Raw genomic sequence first — 15,970 nt, 5'->3', positions numbered from 1 at the left:
TAAAGTTTTTATTCAAATAAACATAAAAAGAAAATGTTTGACTAATTTCTTTATTCAAAGCCACTTTACTCAACCTTGATGCTAGCTAAAACAGCAAAATAATTGTTTGGAATTGGTAAAAAAACACTTATTATCAATATGTATGCCATCTGTCTATATATTCTTTTCCTTCGCTTCTGAGTACTGTAATAAAGCAAAACACATGAAGAATGCAAATGTTTTATAATGCTACATACTAAACATTCAGTGCAGAAAATGAATGCTGAACACACAGTCACTGGTGAAAGTACATCCCAGTGCTCTTAATTTTAACATAAATAGGATCACATATGTATTGCACATTACCCATCTCAAACTTGTTTAACTATCCAAAGAAAATATTGAAGTTAATCTATTTGTCTTAGATTGTACCACATTAGAACTAAAAAGAAGCTGCATTTCTTTCCTCTTACTCTAATTTATTATTTTTATTATTAATTTTAAAGAAATACAATTATATCTGCTACTTGCTGTATTGGGTATCAACTTTATTCTTATCATTTGTGAATGCAAGGCAAAATAGAGCCTTGAAATATCTAGGCTCTATCACTTCCCTGGGAGCCCATTTCAGTGCTTGATCACATTCTCCATGAATAATTTTTTCCTAATATGCAATTGAAAGCTCACCAGGTTTAACTAGGGACATTTTCCTCATTTTCTGTTACCTGTAACATGAGAAAAGAGACCAACATCCTTCTGGCTTCAACTTCCTTCCTGATATTTGTAGAGGTCTCCTCTAAGCCTCCTTTTCTCCATATCAAATAATTTCAATTCCCTCCATTGCTCCTCATAAGTCTTAGTTTCTCGTTTCTTAATCAGCTTTGGTGGTCTTCTCTGCATACTCTCAAGCAATTCAACATCTCTCTTATAGCGAGAGTCTCAAAACTGATCACAATACTTGAGGTACAGTATCACCACTGCCACATAAAAGGGTACAATCACTTCTCTAGTTGCTGACCACACTATTTCAGATGCAGACCAGCCTGCCATTGGCCTTCTTCACTACCTGGACACAGTTCTGGCTTATATTTAGCCAGCTGTTGAGCAGAACCCTGTGGTCCTTCTCTGTGAGGCAACTTTCCAGCCCCACTTCCCCAAGCATATATCACCCCATTGGATTGCTGTAAACCAAGTGCAGGACTTAACTGTTAGCTTTGTTGAATATCATGGGATTGAATTCACACAAAGCCCATTGCTGTAGCCTATACAGATCTCTCTGCAAAGCCTTCCTACACTCAAGTAGATTAACAGTCCAGCCATCATTTACAAAATTACTGAACGTGCACTCTGTCGACTCATCCTAATCAGTATTAAAAATGTTAAAATACTGGTCCCAAAACGGAGTCCTGGGGATTATATGTGCCTACTTCCAGTTACAAACTGAATTGAACACCATTCACTAGGACTACTTGAACCTAGCTCCCCATCAGTTATTCTTCCAGCAAACTGTTCATATCAAGATGATAACCTTTCCTCGTACCAAGATCACACTTGTAGACCTGTAATTCCCTGGATCTTCCTTCATAACCTTCCTGTAGACCAGGGTGACACTTCCCAACCTCCAGTTGACTGGGACCTCTCTGGTTAGTCAGAACTGCACATAAATTATTGATAATATAAAAATTACAGAAATATCCTTTCAATTTACATATCACAGAACTTTTTGTGCATGTTATGTTGAGAAAATTAAAAACACAGTGTGCCTGGTTTACTTTATATTCTCTCACAACATGTGAGAGAATGTAAGGACAATATTTTTAAAGGAGAAACAATGAAACATGAGGGAATTTTGCTTCAGGTATTTGCAGGTACCAGTATTTGCCCATAAAGCTAGTCAATAAACAGCAGAGCAGTAAAGAGCAAAAAGTAGTAGCACATTTCCATTTTGCTTTAAAATTATTTCATAGTTTGTGTACCCATGAGAAACAGATCACCTTAGTAATAAGACTTCTAATGTTGACTGGGATTATACTAATTTTATATTGTTTCATCTTCAAAGGACACAATTTTCCAAAGATTTCAAAGTTTGAAAATTTGAAAATAGAAGCTTGTCTTTTCTAGGATCATGTATAGTGTGGTTCAGTAGTTATTCTGAATTGCAGCTATACAGATACATAGCAGCAGAAATTCTTCATTTGATTGTTGGTCATAATCAACTAAATTCCTAATCAAATATGATATTTTTGTACAACAAGATACCAGTGATACTATTTGGGAGACATTATTGTCAGAAAGCCAATAGTATTTGTGGTGTACCCAAGTGGTTTATAATTTGGCACAGAAATTTTAAAATGGAGAAAAATATTTTTGTTTCACAATTCTTTTTTTGTTTCATCTGCAGTCCATTAACTTTTTACTTTCTCATAATGAGGAAGATATTTGCCTGCAGATTTTGGAAGTTTCTATCCACTTGGATTCACACCATATGTAATTTACGTTGTTTTATAGCCTCAGTTATAGGACAGAGTGAATGTTTCAGCCTCTCTCTCTTACAAGCTTCTTTGTCTGTTTGCCCTTCTTATAGATATACAATGAGTTTGTTCCTTTTGTGTGTGACCTCATGTATATGATTATTTTCGAAGTTAAAAGCAATGTGATTATACTGTTTTGTCTGTCAGAACATAAATTTATTCTATATTTCAGAGGAAATTCTGTGTGCTGGCTGATATTATCTCTAGCTATACTGACAGTAACATCAGTTCTGTAGGACAAAGACACACAATTGCTTGTCACTTGTCTTAGTTCTGGTATCCCTTGGGAGTATTTTGGATCATATTGACATTTATTTCAGGAGCTCATTCTGATCATCTTTAACAGGGTCACATATAACTCAGTTACTCAACCACCTTTCTCCTGTTTCAATTGGATTCTCTTGCAGCTTAAGTTATCTGGTTAAATGCTTTGCCCCTTTCTTTTTTTAATGCTCTATCTTTGCTTTCTTGTGTTATATATTTTTTGAATATATTTCTGACAAAACTGAGCTGTTATCTATTCTCCTATATTTCTCTCTAATTATACTTTCGTACTAAACAAATCAGAAATGTACAAATAATGGATGGAAACTAGCTACATAAGTCCCTTGTGCTGAAAGATATAGTACTGCAAGGATCTTTATTACTATATGGTAATTGGATTCTAACGTTCCAAATAAATGTTATACATTAAAGGGACGTTATTTAACACAGTGAATAATTACAATTTTCATTTCTTTCCGCATGGACATTGGAGAACAGATAGTATTGCTCATACATTTCAGTTGTTTTCTGCATTGCTCTGTGGGGATTACTGCATGAAAACAAATGAACAAGCAAGTGAATGAATTGCAAAACCACACAATAATGCTCAAATCTTGTTCAACAAACATGAAAGTGAAAAGAAGGAGAGCAGTTACTTTCACTCAGTAAATATCAGGGTTTTAGATTCTACCTTCCTTGAAAATCTCTATCTTGCTATAAAAATACTGCTAGTCTTTGCAGTATTGATGTAAAATGTATTTGGAATATATTGTTCCTATTTGGCAAAGCATGTAATGATTATTATTATTATTACTATTTTGCAGAAATACAGATTACATTCAAATAAGATTAATCTTCCTCATACTTAGCAGTGTTCCTCCAAACTGTGATCTCAAAATAGAAGAGTTCATAGAAAATAATCATCGAATACTTTGAATTGGATGAGACTTATAAAGAACGTATAATTCCAGTCCCCCCTAATGTGGGCAGGGGCATCTTCCAGGAGATGAAGTTGATCAAAGACCCACCCAAACTGACCTTGAGCACTTTCAATAATGGCACAACTTTCTCCAGTGTCTCACCACTCTCATAATGAGTTTCTTCCTCCCTGATTTGAATTGTTTTACTCGTGTGTGACGGAAGTGGTCTCAGTGTAGTGGGAGTATAGGAAGAGAGGATGCAGTAAATGAACCATATCTAGCCCTCCAGAATCTTCTCCAGAAGTTAAGCTTCAGTATTCTTGAAAAATATATATATTTTTGTTATGCTATTTATGGAGTAAGAACTACTTATTATTTGTCATTAGTTACATATCAGCTAAGCACTCTTTCATTTCTTTGTAAGCATAACCAAGAATTACATGGTTTGCAGCAATACTAGCCTTCCAGAATTAGTACATCAGAAAAATAAAAAGGAAAATAATCTAAAATAATCGGTATTCTATTGTATATAACAATGATTGCAGATATTGCTTAAAAAATAATAACCTTTAATGTAACCTCCAACAGAGTGGCTGTATATCTGTAGCAAGTCTTTAGCTAAAAGAATTTTTAGATTACATGTTTGTTTACCGTATCTGATCAACTGCAAGTTGCATCCTTGATTACCAAAAGAATATCTGTAATGCATTCACCCTGAGGAAGTGCTAGTGTTTTCAAGAGCTGAAGTTACATTTTCCTTTCTCTTAGCATTCTGTTTTATAGAACAGAAACTATACAATTGGCATTATATCGAGCTGTCAAATAATGCCTTGAGTGAAGGGAATGCAGTGATATGACAAATATCTTTATTGTTACTTTTCTCCTGTTCTTTCTTTTGATCCTTTTAACTTCAGATTTTATCAGCTTGTGAAAACAATAAAAGCCTTATACCATGTAATCTTCTGGTTATATAAGACCACATAGTCCATTGCAGTATATTAAATGTATTACAGCTTACAAAGTCACTTTGAAAATCTTACTTTGTTACATAGGTCACTCTGAAAGCAATGCCTCATATTTATTTCCTTGAAAACTACAACAGATAACACAGTTTGATAGAGAAAATTCTCAGCTACAAAATATCATTTTTCAACATAGTCACCACCATTAGCTGATTCGCATGGATAAGCTGATTGAGATGTTCTTCATTTTGCAGTGTGACAGCTGCGCTTGGTCAATGACTGTCAGTGGCTGTGATTTTTTCCACATGGGGGATTACACACCTTTGCTTCATAGGCACTTCCATGTCAGACACTATTTTGTCAGACTGCCCCTCTGCTACCATCTGTCACACGGCACCAAAATGTAATGGGATATTGGCGGGAAGTTTCAACCTCTACTGCTGTACCATCACCATCTGCCTTTGATGCTGTGGGCCAACATAATAAAATAGGAGACACTTTCAGAACAGCCCTCATATGTTCTTCACTCACTCTGCACTTAAAAATCAGAAAATATGTAACCATAATTTTTAAAAGTTGTTTGTGTTTAATATACTAGAATCATTTTTAGTTGTAGTCCAAATCTGTAGTAAAAGTAGTGACTGAATTATTTGACAATGAAGGGGAAGGGTTTCATTCAATAGTAGTAATATTTTAAAATAGATGTTTCTAAGAATTGTCACTTTTTAACTTCTCTGCTATTAACATTAAAGAAGAAAACTCATTACAACGTTTTTGAAATGCAGATCTTGAATCTAGAATCCTTTTTACATATTTATGCATAAGAAGAAAAAAAGTGAGAAGTGACTAATGCAAATATTATATTTTTCTCTTTGTGATTCTTTTGTGAAAGTATCCACTCTAGCCTCTTTTTTTTTTCTTTCTTTTTATTTTTTCCCCCCAAGTACTTAATAAAACCATTAGTTTAATGAAACAGGTTTGTCTTAGAGGTAGCTGGTCTTGGAAGGATCTCAAGAGAGAATGAGAAGAATTCTCAACAAAAACAATCACTATGACCAATTCAGAGATGTCTCATTGTTTCACAATCTATGGTAAGTTTTGGTGTAATATTGTCTGAAGTATTCATGAAATGTTGAAATAATTTAAAAGAATTCAACCTCATGTTTTAGTATTAATCATATTTTAAGGATTCATATAAAATAAATAAACCAACAAGTAAAAAAAATGTAAAAGGAAACAAAATAAAATTTAATTTTATTTAAACTCTTGAATTATGCTAAGCAATATTCTTTCTCCAGAATGAGACCTGTTTGCTTGCATTTTGAAAACTGTAACTTCTTCAGCATGTGAAACTAGGGAAATTTTCTTGAAATTATTTTTTATCAGTATTATCCCAAAATGAGTCATAACATTTGACAAGGTTTTTAATTTGTGCATAGGTTTAAGCTAGAAAACCCTTAGATTAGGAAAGCTAAAAACTTCCTTTTGTAATTACTTTGGCCAGTTAAAAAGGAATTGCTTTCCCCAGACTTGCCAGTTGGATTCCAAAATAGGCATTCTTTTATATAAGGAGCAGTTTTGGTTCCTTTGGATCAATAAATATTCTGTAAATATTTTTTTAGTGAAAAAAAAATAACAGCGTGTGCTATTTATGTGTGTATTTATGGCTACTTTGAAAGTCTCCTTCTTATTCCATTCCAACCTGTTGCTTAAATCTTAATCTGTTGCCCCAGTCGGTTTACTGACTGATTTAGGAGTGAAAAACTAATTTCATGTATATTTTTAAACTAAAAATTATATCATATATAGAGACAAGTGTTTGCTAATATTTACTTATTTATTTTTATATAGAACACTAAAAAGATGCTGTTGACTGAGAAATAACACTACAGTACTGAATTATAAAGATACTGGAAATGACAATTTCCAGGTGGAATAAAAAAGGAAAGATGTTGAAGTATACCCTTGACACAATAAGTTACCATTTAAGGTACTTTACAGGCTTGAAAGGAAATACTTACCTCCCTGAAGCATTACAGATGTCATATGCAAATAAGTACGGGTCTGTCCTCACAAGGATTCATATGGAGAAGTAAAGGGGCAGCAGATACAGGATGCAACAGAACAAGCTTTGTCTTATATATATATATATATATATACATATATATATTTAGTGACATCATTTAATCACTGGAACAGCTCCCTAGGGACTTGATACCATCCCCATCACCAGAGGCTTTCAAGATGAGATTGGACAGGATTCTCTTTTCCCACAAGAAACTGGATTTAATGACCGTCTGATGTTCCTTCTAATCTGGGCTGGTCTATGATCATACGATTTTATGATTCCGTGATTCTAAATTATTTGTATTACTCAATTATAGTACAAAATTTAGCTGGTTAATTGGCAGGTATAGTTTCCTAACAGACAACCTCCATGAATTTGTAGTATTGCATGTCTGCTAGAGCATGCTCTTCAGCATTATCTTGTATATGCTGCTGCCACCATCAGAGAGCTTTGCCATTTAGATCACAATGTCCAATACCTGCATATCTGGGGGATTATAGGATTTATGATTACAACAGATAACCCGTTAGATTAAGGGTTCAGATCTGAGAAGCATATGCATTTCATTATACTCAGAACAGTTGAAAAATAATCACCATCGGTGAGAGCAAACACAGTAGTGCCTTGAAGCTAAGTTAAAAAGATAGCAGTGCTGTTAATAATTAATTCTATCTGTTGTGTCTGGCATCCTGCCTATGATAGCAAAAAATCCAATAGAATATTGCTATATCCCCCAGCTTGTACAAATCCACCAGGGGTGCACTATGGCTGATATGCTGTTGCCCAACAGTATGAAATTAAATCAAGAAGTGCTGTCAGAAACACCCTCCCTCATCTCATAGAAAGCAATTGCGTAGAGGAGATGGGAGAGTGTTGAAAGCCCTGGACTAAAGTTGGAAAAATCTATCTATTGCAGATATTCTGCAAGCAGATGTTAAATCATTCCAGAGAGCAACATAGCTATGCCTTCCCCTGGAACATTCATCCTTTTCTTTTCTTTTCTTTTCTTTTCTTTTCTTTTCTTTTCTTTTCTTTTCTTTTCTTTTCTTTTCTTTTCTTTTCTTTTCTTTTCTTTTCTTTTCTTTTCTTTTCTTTTCTTTTCTTTTCTTTTCTTTTCTTTTCTCTTCTCTTCTCTTCTCTTCTCTTCTCTTCTCTTCTCTTCTCTTCTCTTCTCTTCTCTTCTCTTCTCTTCTCTTCTCTTCTCTTCTCTTCTCTTCTCTTCTCTTCTCTTCTCTTCTCTTCTCTTCTCTTCTCTTCTTTTCTTTTCTTTTCTTTTCTTTTCTTTTCATTTCTTTCTGATTTTGTTTATTTGTTTTTAATTTAAACTAAATTTAGTCCAAGACACTTTCAAATGGAGTGTCAGTCTATAAAGCAGCTCTACAAAGGCATTCATATATCCAAAAGCAGATGATTCTTAACTGTTTATACAGACCAGTTTCCTTCAAGATTTTATGAAATGTCATTGCAAAAGAAATACTACAAAATGTACATGTCATGGTCCCACTGTCCTTGAAGTTAAGCTCACCTTGACCTTTAACGTCTTTATATCTATGGCATGTATTCTAGGTAAACATTGTTACCTGGACTTTTAGAGGAACATGAGAGAAGAAATTACAGAAATAATATATGCTAGCAAAAAGATGTGTTTTTTGTCCATAGAATATTCATCATGGACCTTTGAACATTTCTTCTCACAGTGTGTATATCTTGTAAGTTTTTATTTATTTCAAATTTAGTTCACATATTTAGTCTGTCATAGGACTTGTACTTGTATCTCTTCAGCTCAGATAGATAAATTGTTTTATAAAATTTTTGTGCCTGAACTCAAAAATATTGGAAACATTTAAATAACTGATATCAGAAACTATTCTCCTTGAGTTATTTAATTTCAAATTGTTTGTGAATCTCCTTCTGCTAAACTCCAACCCAGAATAGCCTAATTCAGAGAATTAGTTCAAGGTTTTCATGTTAGCCAAAATCATAATTCCCACACATTGATTGTTCCAGCCACTAATAAATCTATATTTTATTTTTTTCTTTAAGTTCTACAACTACTTAGTCTATTTTTTTTCTTTTTATCATTTTTCTTTTTAGTGGATTTGGTGGAACACAGGTGATTAATTCCTAAATGCTAATCAATTTTCCTGCGCCTGTGATGAATTACCAGTGATTTCTTTCTTTCAGGGAAATTAATTTCCACATTCCTTTCCTTAAGCTCAACATTCCTTAGTTGCCTGAAAAGTTCTTAGTTAATACTACCTGTGTTTTTAAAAAAACAAACTCTTTTAATGATATAATGGATTTGGTAACCCAACTTTGATTTAAAAAAACGATATAAGTGGTAGAGGTCTCCATCAAATATTTTTGCCTTATGGAAACTGCTACATCATAGTAGTTTCAAATGAAATTAGAATAATCTTGTAAAATCAGTTCCAGGTCAGAGATTTTTCACATGTCTATATTTGAATAGGTACTCTCTATATTATATTTGAACTCATAAATATGTCCTAATACCAGTTTTTTGCATGTTTTCTCTCACCATGGTTCTTGGATAAGATACAAAATTCATAAAATGAGTGTACAATACAAAAGTAGTTAAAAATAATTTAAGGAAGAAATATTGCATATTGTTCTGACACTCTGCGTGGGTGGCAAGTGCAATCAGTTCTATTCTATCCAGTGCTATTAGAGCTAAAATACCTAGTGTATAAAAAGATTGTGTTTTTTACTTTAACTGTTATCTAATTTATGGTTATTTTGAAGTTTTTCCTACTGTTTATGCAGATGACAATTGCAGATGACTTCATGATGATTTTTTGAACTCAACCTTTTTCTGCAAATATTTTTTCCTTGAAAAAATGCTCTTTTTTGTATTTAATATCACAGTCGAATCTTATTGCATTACTTGAACAGGAATATACACTGAAGACTCAAAGGTTGCCTGATACAGTACTGAGAATGGATGAAAATTTGTGTGCTTATTCAGGTAAGCACAAGTTGATAGTGCAGCATGCTATGCTCTAGATGCTTTCAATAATTAGTGTTAAATAAAGGAAATCAAGTCACTGATCTGTGGTTTCCTCCAAGATAAGTGAGCATAATAATAATGCATGAACTATATGCACAAAATTTTGTCTACGCATACAAAAAAATTTTAAACATTTAGCATAAATTTTTATTTAAAAATTTGATATTTACCTTCAATTCCAGTGAAAAAATCAGGATTCTGAGTAGCATTGATTTCTAAGGTGAAAGGCTTAATTTACAACACTTTTGCATATACTAAAGAGAAAGTCATTCAATATGGAGCTCAGACATGAGTCCAGGCATGAGTCCAGTGGGATTTTGTTTCTTGAAACTAAGACATACCTTCTGTTTTTGTTCGTTTGTTTGTTCGTTTGTTTGTCTTTGTGGCAATAAACTCAAAATTCATTATTTATTTCTACATGAATTCCAGAAGAATACATAGGGAGCAGCTTCGATGGCTTTGTAGCTGCTTTATTTGATTAACTTTTTAGATTCAATATTCTGTTTAATAAGCAGAGTATCATATGTGTACTTCAGTTTTTAAAAGTATCAGTATATCATTCAGAGTGGAACACTTTGACATATACAACAGTATGATGGTGTTTCTGCATATTAGAGTAAGGGTTATTTCATTGATATTAAAGAAATTTCTTTGAGTTTGGTATATCAAGACCTTTAAACCCCGCTAAATAAACTATATCTATTCTGAAACTAATCTTACAGGACTAATTTATTCAAAAGAAATTCTAGTATATCTGCACTGACAGGCTTAAGTGATAATTTTCAAACACTTTCTCTGAATAATTTTATTTTCTTAAACATGACTTTTTCTCTATTAGTAATGCATCTTTCTTGTTCTACTATTTCTTTGTAAAACATACTCAGTGATGTTATACCTACACTCCTCTGAAACCCTCACTCACACTTACATTTTATTTTAAATGTATTTGATATTATCAGTTCAAAAGAAATTTTATGTCATTATTGGTTTACAAATTTTTCTGAGTGACAATATACATATTTTTCATACTGCTATTGTAAGCAGCTTACATTTCTGAAATTCAACCTTAGGGTAAACATGAGACTTTATGAGAGGATGTGTGTATTATTCTGTAGTCAGTATTTTGCAGCTTGCATGGTGTTGCCATGTCTACAAACATCTGCCATGAAAAAAATATTGCCAAAGTCTGCAATGTACAGTTATTTTTAATACATTTTTTTAATATCCTGATTTGGAATTTTTCTTCTTCTAAAAGAATTGTGCATGCAATACAGAATTAGGAATTCAAATACTTTCTGATAGCGTTGTGTCTGGTCCCTTCTTTAACAGAGTTATTACTATTTTATTTAGTCTTTCATTTCACTACAGTTGCTTTAGGAAGAACAACACCATCCAACTGCAACTAACAGTGTAAGAAAAATATTACTCTCATCTAAGTGTTAAGGTCTCTGTCTTTGTCTGGTCCTTTTCCCTTCTTAGAAAGAGAAAATACTGATCTAAACTAGTCATTAGACTGAAAGCAACCTCTATTTCCACAGCAGGAAGTTACAGAGCCTTAAGATTCCTGTTCCTTACGTTTTCTGCATGTTCATTTTATGCTGAATTATAATCATAATTATATATCAGAATTTATCAATGATAGCCTAATGGGTAGTCAGAGAGGGAAGCCCTCTTCCACTCATTCTGCCTCCTCAGATCTCAATACCCGATATACCAGTCAGAAAATTGTTCTTTGACAAACCAGAGGCCTAGAAATCTTGACACAGCAATTCAGCTAGGTCAGTTTTTCATTACTGCTGTTGTGAAAAACACTGCTTACTTTTTTTAAGTGTTCTTTCGAATGATCCACACACCATGGCAGTATTACATATGGGGCATCTGAAATACTCAAGGAGATGGAACATCTGTAAGAGAACTTATAAACAGGAGGGAGATCAATGTTTTACGTGGTCTGATAGTGACAGGGTATGTGGGAATGGTTTTAAACAAAAAGATAGGAGATTTAGATAAAATATTAGGATGTAATTCTTTGCACAGAGAGTAGTGAGGCACTGGAATATGTTGTCCAGAGAAGCTGTGGATGCCCCATCCCTGGAGGCATTCTAGGCCAGGTTGGATGTGGCACTGTACAGCCTGATCTAGTGGGTGGCAACACTACTGATAGCAGGGGGCTGGAACTGCATGATCTTTAAGGTACCTTCCAACTCCCTTCTGTGATTCCATGATGCTGTGATCTTCAACAGGGTTATCACTCTTGGCCCAAACCATTTCTGCTGTTATATGAATAACAAACTATATATATATTTGTTATCTCAAATCCACAGTCACTTAAGTTTCTCTTTGAGGATACCAGTGTGAACTACTCAAACATCAAAGGCTGGAGTTAAACTAATGTCTACAGTTAATTTCTTGGATTCAGATAGAGTATCCCAGGGCATTACTCTCCTAGAATTCCTCAGACATCTCTAAGCTTCCCATTGTGTGCAATGACAAGAATATTAATAATTTTAAAAAAAAAAGTTAATAGTTGTTTAGCTCTCTTTTTAGTGGTTGGTGAGGTAATGGTCAGTTTCCCTCTGAGATGAATCCCTGAAGTAAATCATTTTTTTATCCAAAACACTTGTGAGGTAGAAGACCATAACACTACCCAGTTTCTGAACAGATGTGGTTTATGTTCAGATAGAATACAAGAGAGTAAACCTCAAAATAGTTGCTATCTGCCTAAGTGAACATATCAACTACTGTATTTACACAACTTCATGCATAGGCAATGAAGATCAATTTCACCTTTGGGCATACAGGTAATCAGACATTTAGAAAGGTGTCAACATATAGGAGGGGCCGAATTTCGTTCACGTAACCTGTAATCCTCAGTAAGTATTTAATTCATAGGCAACCTCTCTCTGCTTCCCTCAATACCTCCATAAAGAATTGCTGAATGTCCATGACTTCATTACCATAATTATAAAAATTGGGCATCTTTTGTCCTTTGTGGATTTAATTTGTTGGCACAAGTTCAAGTTTCTTGCTTGTGAAATCCTTAGGGAATCCTTTGTTGTGCACAAGTTTTCCTTCTACATAATGTAACTCTGGCAGCTAATAGTTCAAGCTGCTACATTTTTCATCTTATGGTGAACTATTTCTCTCTCATTTGAATTACTATTACTATTAAGTGACAAACTAATTACTGAAAGGTAAACAAGTTTGGCAGTCTTTTCTGAAAAAAAAAACAAAAAAAAAACCGTGAGTGAATTGACAGGGTAGGCAGGAAGAAACTAAAAATGACCTAAGCAAGAAGTAGTGACACTAGAAGATAAAAATGACCTAAGCAAACAATAGTTTAGGAGTGGCTTTTGAAAAGGCCAGTGAATGAAATTCACAGAGCTAGCAACTTGCCTAGGTTGTGATACATAAGTTATATCTAATATTTTGGCAATGTATAAAGAAATCTTTCCCCAGACTCCCTTTCTAATCAAGGAAGTAACGAAGAGTGAATGTCTGATGCCTACAAAGGAAAACCCCATGCACCTATCATATAAACAGTTTTAATAAACTCTGTTTTTATAAACAGAGTGAGAACTTTTCATGGTTTTGTAATAGTCAAGGGATTTACATATGTTCAGACTTCTGTAAAAATATCAGACAAACTATTTACTTGTTAACAAGATAGAATTTGCGCAACCTTATAACTAAATGCAAGTGCACTCATTTACTTCAAGAGGGAAAAAAAGAGAAAAATACAGCAAAAAGAACATTGGATCACAGTTTTAGTAAAGGTAATGGAAAGTCTGAAATACGAAGAAAAATATCTGGTCTAATGCATATCATACGTCCTACATATTTTGATAAAGACCATTTTGACTACTATTCATGGAATTTACCAAAAAATCATAGAATGGTTTGGCTTGGAAGGGACCTTTAAAATCATTTTGTTCCAGCTCCCCTGATGTAGGCATTGACAACTCCCAATAGACCAGGTTGCTCAAAGTCCCATCCAGCCTGGCCTTGGACACCTCCAGGGTTGGCTCATCCACAGCCTTTCTAGGTAACCTTTTCCAGTGTCACACCACACATACAGTAAAGAATTTCTTCCTAATATGTAGTCTAAATCTACCCTTTTCCAGTTTAAAGCCATTGCCCCTTGTTCTGGCGTTACACACACTTTTAATAAGTCCCTGCCCAACTTTCCTGTAGGCCTCCTTCAGGTACGGGACGGCTGCTATAAGGTGTCTTTGGAGTCTTCTCTTCTCTTGGCCAAAGAACTCTAGCACTCTCAGCCTGTCCCTGTAGAGGAGGTTCTCCAGTTCTCTTTGTGGCCCTCTTCTGGACTCTTTCCAACATCTCAAGGTCCTCCTTGTGTTGGGGGACCCAGAACTGGATGCACTATTCCAGGTGAGGTCTCATGTGAGCAGAGAGGAGGGGCAGAATCACCTCCCTCAACCTGCTGGTCACACTTCTCTTGATGCAACCCAGAATATGGTTGGCCTTCTAGGATGCAAGTACATATGGCCTGCTCATGTTGAATCTTTCATCAACTGACACCCCCAAATCCTTCTTCTCAGAGCTGCTCTCAAACCATTCTCTGACAAACCTGTATATTCGCCTGGGATTGCCTTTGTCTAGGTACGGGATTCTGCACTTGGCCTCATTGAGCTTCACAAGGTTGGCATGGACGAACCTCTTGGTCTGTCCAAGTCTCTCTGGATGGCATCCCTTCCCTCTAGCATATCAATTGCACCATTCAGCTTGGTGTTATCTGTGAACTTGCTGAGAGTGCCCTCAGTCCCACTGTTTGTGTCACCAGCAAAGATGTCCCGGGTCCCCCGAAGAACACCACTCATCACCAGCCTCCACTTGGACATTTAGCCATTGATCGCAACACTCAGAGTGTGACCATCCAGCCAATTCCTTATCCAGCCGATGGTTCATCCATCAAAATAAATTAATCTGTCTTATTAAATTCACTGGGCCAGTTTTTACCTACACATTATCACACTTTCTTTGTTCATTTAATACACTGTTTTATTATAGTACTTCCCATTCCAGTTATAAAATTTAATAATGGACTTTCTGCAGTTGTCCGACATGAAAATCCAGAGTTGTCAAAAGACTGTAAAGCACATGACCAAAAAAATTATCAGTTCCTCAGTGTACAGAGTACATCCAAGGTAAGACAGAAAGAAGTTGCCTTCTGTTTTCTGGCAGAATGCTCTTTTATCACGTTTTTATGCAGAGCCACTTTATTACAGTTATTAAGAAACATTGCATGAGATTCTAAATTGGTAAAGAAGATAAAATGAGATGTTGCTGTACAAGCCAATGCTCATAGAGACACCACAAGTCCTAAATATCAATCTCTTGAATTGCAAAGGCCATTTATATGTATGCACAGTTCAAAAAAGAGGTATTGGCAGCACAAAAAAATGCTAGTAATTCAGTTGTATGTACCCAATTCATGTGAGCCAATGAAATCATTGTATGCATGTACTTTTATTTCAGATACTAAAATTCTCATCAAGGTCTAAAGAAATACTCTTTGGCTTCATGCTTAAATTTAGGGACAATAGATAGACAGCAATCTCTGACAATGTAGCTCCAAGGACTGGAAAGAGTATTTGATGCTGAGACCAAAACAAATCAATCCAAAAACATCACCATCATTTAGCTTCTGTTTCCACTGAATTAGAAAGGCTTGCAGTGCTTGGAATGCAAATAATTTCAGAGGTTTGCTATGCTTGATTCTAGATCACAGAAATATATGATTTTCTCTGAAAGTTTTCCTTTCCTTCTTGAACAGCAACATCTAGGACAGAAAATTAGCACAGGCAGTTCATGTTTCTTCCTCAAAAAGTAATTGTAAAGTATCTTGACCACATTTTTTTCCCTAAAAGATTGTTCATAAGTATGTTACAATACAAGTGGTGCTCAGCTCCTTATTCTTGGAGTCAGGACTCATGGTGTGTGTATGCAGTTTACTTTCACAACATATAACACTTGGATATTTGGTCTTTTTGAGCAACTATTTATCTCTGTTCTGTAAGAGATAAGGTGAAATTCTGTTTCCTCTGAGTTGATAGAAGGTTTTCTTAGCCTTTAAACTGTGTCAAAACTTCACCTTTGTTGCTTGCATCTGGTTAAAAGAATTCTGCATTTTGGTCAAAGAAAATGATATATAGGTACGTCCTTAAACCCAAATCTTATTTTTAGACTAAAGGCAC

At 34.7% G+C, this 15,970-nt stretch overlaps 1 long non-coding RNA gene across 6 annotated transcripts in view; it reads left to right on the top strand.

Annotated features, from left to right (window-relative positions):
- The window catches only part of LOC101751538, an 85,365-nt gene that overhangs the window by 33,991 nt on the left and 35,404 nt on the right, over positions 1-15,970 (top strand). For all 6 annotated transcript variants that reach the window (XR_005858940.1, XR_003074507.2, XR_005858943.1 and 3 more), the window contains exons 4-6: positions 5,633-5,747; positions 8,291-8,433; positions 9,638-9,710. This is a non-coding gene — a long non-coding RNA (uncharacterized LOC101751538). The remainder of the gene's footprint in view (positions 1-5,632; positions 5,748-8,290; positions 8,434-9,637; positions 9,711-15,970) is intronic.

Source organism: Gallus gallus, chromosome 3 (assembly GCF_016699485.2).
Source record: "Gallus gallus isolate bGalGal1 chromosome 3, bGalGal1.mat.broiler.GRCg7b, whole genome shotgun sequence".
Classification (NCBI taxonomy): Eukaryota; Metazoa; Chordata; class Aves; order Galliformes; family Phasianidae; genus Gallus; species Gallus gallus.
The sequence above is the reverse complement of the archived record's forward strand: the minus strand, read 5'-3'. Positions and strand labels throughout refer to the sequence as shown.